Consider the following 7,702-nt stretch of genomic DNA (forward strand, 5'->3'; position numbering starts at 1 on the left):
AAAAAATAACATGATATGCATACGTTATTATCTTAAAATGACAAAAAGTTACACCTGTAATCCCAGCACTTTGGGGTCCAAGGTGGGCAGATCACCTGAGGTCCAGGCTAGAAATTCAACACTAGCCTGGCCAACATGGTGAAACCCTGTCTCAAAAAATAAATAAATAAATAATAAAAATTTTAAAATATGATAAAAAGTTTAATTTAAAAACCTAATTTACCCAAGAGAACTGAAAGCATATGGCCACACAAAAACTTGTACACAAATGTTCATAGTAACATTATCCATAGTATCCCAAAGGGAAAAACAACCCAAGTGTCCAACCACTGATGAATGATTAAACAAAATGTGATACATTGATACAATGCAATATTATTCAGATATAAAAGGAATGAAGTACTGACACATACTACAACATGGATGAACCTTGAAAACATTATGCTAAGTGAAAGAAGACAGACACAAAGGCCACATATTGTATTATCCATTCATATAAAATGTCCAGAACAAGCAAATTAATAGAGACAGTAAGTACATTAGTGGTTGCTGGGGGATGGGGGGAGGGGAAATGGAGAGTGACTACTAATGGGCATGGGGTTTCTTTTTGGGGTGATGAACATGTTCTGGAATTAGATGGTAGTGATGGTTGTACAATCTGGTGAATATACTAAAACCCACTGAATTGTACGTGCCCTTTAAAAGGGTGAATTTTATGGCATGTGAACTCTCTTTTCTAAAGTGGAAAAAAACTCCTCAGATCTCCTCTTCAGAACATGTCAAAATACATTATGAAATAATAGACATGTGTTTACAAATCTGAGAGTATTAGGAAATGTTCCCTTGTTTAATTATAAACCAAGTGGAATGTTAGGAGATTTCAGTAATCTGACAGGGAACATTAAGAGGATTAACCTGACTTCCCTAGTGTTAACAATACCAATTTAAACTGCATCATTCAAAAACTACAGTCATATTAAAGCCTTTGTAGCAATGACTTCCACGAAAAAAAATACCAATTAAATTAATTACCCATTAAAGCTGTCATCATCTGAAATACCTCATATTTATATAGTGCTTTTACTACCTTAAGTATGAATTGTGCCTTAAGATCTAATGTATGGGAGAGTCACATCTCTAACCATTTAATTAAAGGTAGAGAGGTGGATGGGATTGGATAGAAATTTATTAGCAATGCTGACATTCCAGACTGGAACACAAAGACAACCAGGATTTAAGAAACCTAAAAGTTCGTTTTCAATGCAGACAGTTAAATGCCAAGAACTATAATTGCCACATCCTAGAGTGCAATTAAAAAATATGTTGAAATACAACAAACATACATAAAAGTATACACAGTGTTAAGTGCAGAATATGAAATTTCCTGTGGAACCAGAATCCAGATCAAGAAATAGAACACAGCAAACAGAACTAAGGTGCTTTTTCGTTTTCTTAAAAAAAAAAAAAAGTAAACCAAGTTTATTTTGCTTTTTAAATCGTGTTCTTAAAGCACTACAGCTTGGTAAACAATGTATAAGGTACTTTTTCTTAGGGCAAAGAGCCAGAATAGTTTAAATCTCCCCGTCCCCAAGAGCAGAGTCTCGATCACGAACCAGTTGTATTTGGGAGTGGGTGGGCAGGAGAGGACCCTGAGGTGGTGATGTGTAAATTCTATTACGCACTTTAGCCTGCTGGATGGCAATTGACTGACACCAATAGCTACAGTAGTTAACATTCATTTTAACCCTCCTAAGTAATTGTCTTATTCTGAATCTAGAGATTCAGAAACAGCGCCAATATTTACACACGATTTTTGAAATTTTCCCAGGAGTCTTTCGTTGGAGCAACACATCTGGATGCCTTTTTCCAGCAACAGTTTAATCAAATTTTGGAAGCAGAAAAGTGTCCCAGGAGGACGTGCCTTTCCTAGCAAAGTGCTGAGTGTCTGGACCCTCTTTCCGGAGCAAACAGTCCCCTCCGGACCTGTTCTGCCTCTCCCCGTCAGACACCACGAGGTTCCAACCGAAGCAGGCAGAGCACCGAGAGCGCCCCGAGGTGGTCAGAGACCCCCACCCGTGCTGCCCCTGGGAGCGCGCGCCTCTCCTCCGCGCCCCGCCCCTCGGGCCGGAACGCTGCGCGGTTCCTTTAACAGCGCGCTGGCAGGGTGTGGGGAGCAGGGCTGCGTCCTCCCGCCCCCTCCCATCCGAGTTTCAGGTGAATGGGTCACCGAGGGAGGAGTCCGACACACCACATCTTCACTCCCGCGCCCACCTCTCCTTCCCCGCTTCCTTCGGCGGAGGCGGCTGGAACCACGAGCGAGGGCCAGAGCGCCCAGGAGCCCGTCCGGGACGTAGCAGGTGGGACTCGCAGGCGCGCGCCCGCGGGCCTCCCGCACCCCCTCCACGTTGGTGCGCATGCCCGGGGGCAGGGCCGGGTGTAGGGAGGAGGGAGACGAATGGGGGGAGGGGCGGGAGGAGAGCTGAGACGTCCCCAGCCCTGTCCCCGGCTGTGCGCTGGCGGTCGGCGCGGCGTCAGGTGCAGCCGCCAGGTGAGCGCGCTCCCTGGCTCCGGCGGCCCCCGGTGGGTCTGGCCCAGCTGCGGCCAGTGGGTGAGTGTTGGGCGCGGTGCCGGGGGCGCACGGGAGTCCGAGGGTCCCCGTGGGGGGACCGCGGCGCCTCTCTTAGGGGACGGGCGGGGGAGAACGCCCCGCGCTGGTTTCGGTGGCAGTTTCGTCCCCGGGCTGGGGCTCGTGGGAACCGGAGAGGCGCGGATCTGCCGAGAGAGCAGTGCCGACCAACTTGTGAGGCCGCCTCCCCGGGAGAGGTGCGGCTTGAAGCCGCCGATCAAACTTTATTCCTCGGAAACGCTTAAAGCTGGCAGTGCCCCGGCAGCGCGGGCAACTTTTCACTTTTCTGGGGCAGGACATTCCTGCATCAGCTCAGGGACTGCCGTTTTGCCGGGGCGGCCCTCATGCAGAGGGGGTACCAAGCCGGAGGCTGCAGCTGGGGGCTGTTTGCTGGCCCCGGCGACTTAGATCCTAGTGGGGAATTTCATCCCTTCTGCCCCCACCCTACCTCACCCCTTTGGGTATCCTGGGAAGAGGGGTGCTGGATTCAATCTGTGAAATATTCCGGGAGTGACAGTGTGGGCCACACTGGCTACTTCGAATCCACTTGTTGGGAGTTGTGTGAACCCGCGTCGATTTAAGCTGGGGGGCGGGGAGTTAATTTCGAGTGAGGCTGGACTTCTAGGGAAGCTGCTCAAGCTTCGGATTCTCACCCGTGACCAAAAGGCTGCCGTCAGGGGGGCGGAACTGCCTACGGGCGGTGCCTGCCGGGCGAACGCGGGCGCGCGCTGCCCAGGTGCGCCGCGGGACGCACGGGCGTCGGGATCCGTGCCCCGCCGGGCCACGGAGTTTGGGGACCTCCGGGGCAGAAGCGACCCCGCGCGCCAGCCATGTTGCCTGCGTCGGAGGAACCCTGCGGGAAGTGGGGGTCGAGGGCCAAGATGGCCTCTGCGCCTAGGGTTTGGGAGCGGCGCCGAGCCTCTGGCGCTCCCGGTGAAGCCACCCCGCCCAAGGAAGAACCGCGGCATCCTCAGGCCGGACCCGGAGCTCGCTGGCCACACTTCCCGCTTGGGAAATTATCGCCGGCGAGGAGGCAGCGGCTTTCCAGGCAGATTAGTGTGTGGTCCTGAGACAACAGGTGTATTATTGGGATCCCTGGAAAAGAGAAACGCTTCCCAGGAATGCACTTAGGGTGATTCCTGCTGTGATAGAAAACTAGGCATTCCCAAGTGTAACAATAGTTCTTTTGCACTGTACATATGAGTTGGTTTTTGTGTGTGTGTGTGTGTGTGTGTGTGTGTGTGTGTGACGAAGTCTCGCTCTGTCGCCCAGGCTGGAGTTCGGTAGCGCAATCTTGGCTCACTGCAACCTCTGCCTTCCCGGGTTCAAGCGGTTCTTCTGTTCAGCCTACAGAGTAGCTGGAACTACAGACACCTGCTGCAACGCACGGCTAATTTTTGTATTTTTAGTAGAGACGGGGTTTCTCCCTGTTGGTCACGCTGGTCTCGAACTGCTTACCTCAGGTGATTCCCCGTCTCGGCCTCCCAAAGTGCTGGGATTACAGGCGCGGGCCACCACGCCCGGCCTTTCTGAATATTTTCTTAGTGGTGCTTTAAAATAGACATCTTAAGGGGCGGGAGAAGGCACAGATATTTCCTTAGACAAAGCAACGCTTTTTTTTTTTTTTTTTTTTCGTTTTGCAATTTATTTAGTTATTAGGGCTCCTTTGTTGTGATGGAGAGGAGGATAGGGAGGTTGGTAAGACAGGTTCTCCACCTTTCGGCAGCTTCCAGGTCATTTCAGGAAGTAATGGGTAGTGCCTCCTGCACGTGAGGCACTATGCTAAAAGCATTCTGTATTTTGTCATTTAGTCATCCCAACACCTGTAAAAGGCAGGTCTTAGCAGAACTCCACTTTTACGCTGTGGGGGAAACGTTGCAGGTGGGCTTGCTTGCAAACTGCTTCAGCTAATCAGGGAAGGAATATCAGAAGCAGCGGTCCTTGATATTCCGCAGCCAGATTTGGGGGATTTTTCTCCATTGACTGGTACCTATCGCCTGATAAAAGATTTCCCACATTTTGCTTGATGTCAAGGTAAAATTCTTGTTTTCTTCTAAAGGTAGTGTTGGAATTACTGCCTTTTCAAAATAATAGATTACTTTTAACCACATAAATGAACCGATGTAATATCTTTCACCTTCCCAGGAACCTCCCAGAGGGAAGTTTTCTTCAGTTGCGTTTTGAAGCTTACTTGATTGGAATATTAATAGACTTTTTTCATCAAATTATTTATAGAAATAAGAGAATAAACAGACCATGCAGATTTCTATTAGGCTTTTTGTTTTAACCTCTAGGCTTGTTGCTGTTCTGTAACCCAGTAATTCCAGTCTTGGCTGTGGTATGAGTCACCTAGGGGTCTTGTTGAAACACAGATTCTGACTGGGAGGTCAGGAGTGGGGCCTGGGATTCTGCCTTTCTAAGAGGCTTGCAGGTGACTTTCAGACTGCTCTGCCTTATTTTTCTCCCTTCTCTTAGATTCTAAGCACTTAATTACATTTGACAAACTGAAGTTGGAAAAAATACATCTATTGGGTGTTGTGTGAAGAACTTCAAGGCATTCGCTGCTGGATTGAAATCCCAACTCTAATCATTGACTGTTGGTTTTATTAATTGAGTACTCATTGACAATCACTTTGTGCCAGGGCTAGTTCTGGGGACTAGGGATGTAAACGATGGTCAAATAGACATTTGATGCCTGGGATGCTGGCATTCCAGATGGGGTGGAGATGATACCCAAAAAAATAATTTTAGGTATGAGGGCAGAGAGGAGTTTTCTCTGAAAAAACAAGTTTCATGTGTTGGAGTGAGAGGGCACCTCCCAGAAGGTGACACCTGAGCTGAAACCTCAACAACAGGTGTCTGCTGTATTAAGGATCTGGGCTTTCTAGACAGGAAACTGCAAGATCAGTGTCCATTTTGAATTGACACCTTTTTTGTAGACAACAATTCTCAAAATATGTGGTGTGTTTAAAAATCACCTGGAAGAGTTATTAAAAATACAACTGTTGACACAGAATCTATCACAAAAATCTTCCTAACTTCAAATTTTTAGACAATTTGCTAATGATGTGCCTATAAATCATTTAATATAAGGCAGAACTTTTTAAAGGCCAATTGACAGTTACTGCATGTGCTCTAGAAGGAACAGACTTCTCTTAAATATAATAAAGTTTATTTTTCACTTTTCGACAGTTTTCTTTAATTTGAAAGCAAAGCATTTTCTTTTTTTAATACAGATTAAGTCTCACTATGTTGCCCAGCCTGATCTTGAAGTTCTCAGCTCAAGCAATCCCTCTGCTTTTTCCTCCCAGAGTGCTGGGATTACAATGTGAGCCACCTTGCCCAGCCTCAGATAAAGACAGCTTTTGGTCAGTAAACATTGTCAAGGGGGAGAACACTTTTTATATTTTATCGTTAGCCCAAGATGCTGGTTTTCATATTAACATATTCAACAAGGATCTGCTGCTTCCATTTTGCCCCGACTCTAATTTAGCTGTCTGACTTCTGTCTTTGTCACTCTCTTGACGTAAGTTCATGTAGGTGATAAGTGGCCTCTTCATTCCTCACTTTATTTTTTCCTTCACTCAACACACGTACAAATTGTTAATGTTGCTGTGTGGGCATTGGTCCTCTTTTACCTTTGGCTGTTGGCGTTAAAGCATAGTCACAGATTCAGCTTTGAAAGAGACCTTAGAAGTCCTCCAGTTTGGTCTCCAAAAAAATATCAGATAACTTAAGCTTTTCATAAATTGCATGAGCTCAAATTGTTCCTAGTTATTTTTGGAGGAGGTGTGGGGTCAGGGTGAGGGAGAGGCTTCCTAACATTGAGATGAAATCAGCCTGTGGTTTTTGGACTTTTTTTTTTTTAAATCATTTCTAGGATAACAAAGACAGTTTTTCAGATAATTCAGGGATGCCGAAGTGATCCTTCTAACGTTCACTTCTCCAGGCCAAACATTTCCTGTTTTTGCAATCATTTGTCTTAACACACGATTTTTTCTAGAATTTTTTTTTGGAGACAGAGTCTCGCTCTGTCACCAGGTTGGAGTACAATGGTGTGATTTCAGCTCACTGCAGCCTCTGCCTCACGGGTTCAAGTGATTCTTCTGTCTCAGCCTCCCAAGTAGCTGGGATTACCAGCGTGCGCCACCACACCCAGCTAATTTTTGTAGTGTTAGTAGAGGCGGGGTTTCACCATGTTGGCCAGGATGGTCTCCATCTCCTGACCTCATGATCCACCTGTCTTGGCTTCCCAAAGTGCTGGGATTACAGGTGTGAGCCACTGTGCCCAGCCAGGTTTTCTAGATCTTTAAGGATCTTAGTCACCCTCCTGGAGAGGCACGTAGTTTAGAACGTGATATATAAATTTCAGGTGTGTTTTTTTTTTCTTGGAGACAGAGTCTTGTTCTGTTGCCAGGCTGGAGTGCAGTGGTGTGATCCTGGCTCACTGCAACTTCTGTTTTCCGATTTCAAACAATTCTCCTGCCTCAGCCTCCCGAGTGGCTGGGACTACAGGCACGCACCACCACGCCCGGCTAAATTTGTGTTGTACTTTTAATAGAGATGGGGTTTCACCATGTTGGCCAGGATGGTCTCGATTTCTTGACCTCATGATTTGCCTGCCTCAGCCTCCCAAAGTGCTGGGATTACAGGTGTGAGCCACCGCGCCCAGCCACGTTTTATTATTTTTGATAGCCATATTATTCCTAGATATGAGCACTATTTCAGTGAATAAAATTTGGGATAGCTTGTTAGCTCTTGTTGAAATTTTTACCAAAGGGCCAGGCATGGTGGTTCACGCCTGTAATCCCAGCACTTTGGGAGGCTGAGGTGGGGAATCACCTGAGGTAAGCACCTTGAGACCATCCTGGCCAACACGGTGAAACCCCGTCTCTACTAAAAGTACAAAAAAATTAGCCGGGCGTGGTGGCACGCGCCTATGGTCCCACCTACTTGGGAGGCTGAGGTGGAAGAATCGCTTGAACCCAGGAGGTGGAGGTTGCAGTGAGCTAAGATTTCGCCACTGCACTCTAGCCCGGTGACAGAACAAAACTCCTTCTCAAAAAAAAAAAAAAA

General features: G+C 47.1%; 1 protein-coding gene across 1 annotated transcript in view; it reads left to right on the forward strand.

Moving 5' to 3' along the window:
- Positions 1 to 2,475: 2,475 nt before the first annotated feature.
- The window catches only part of OCLN (occludin), a 61,299-nt gene continuing 56,072 nt past the window's right edge, over positions 2,476 to 7,702 (forward strand). Inside the window, exon 1 of the mRNA XM_037738199.1 lies at positions 2,476 to 2,608. The gene's annotated coding sequence lies outside the window, so the exon portion shown is untranslated. The remainder of the gene's footprint in view (positions 2,609 to 7,702) is intronic.

Source organism: Cebus imitator, unplaced genomic scaffold (genome assembly GCF_001604975.1).
Source record: "Cebus imitator isolate Cc_AM_T3 unplaced genomic scaffold, Cebus_imitator-1.0 Scaffold50, whole genome shotgun sequence".
Classification (NCBI taxonomy): Eukaryota; Metazoa; Chordata; class Mammalia; order Primates; family Cebidae; genus Cebus; species Cebus imitator.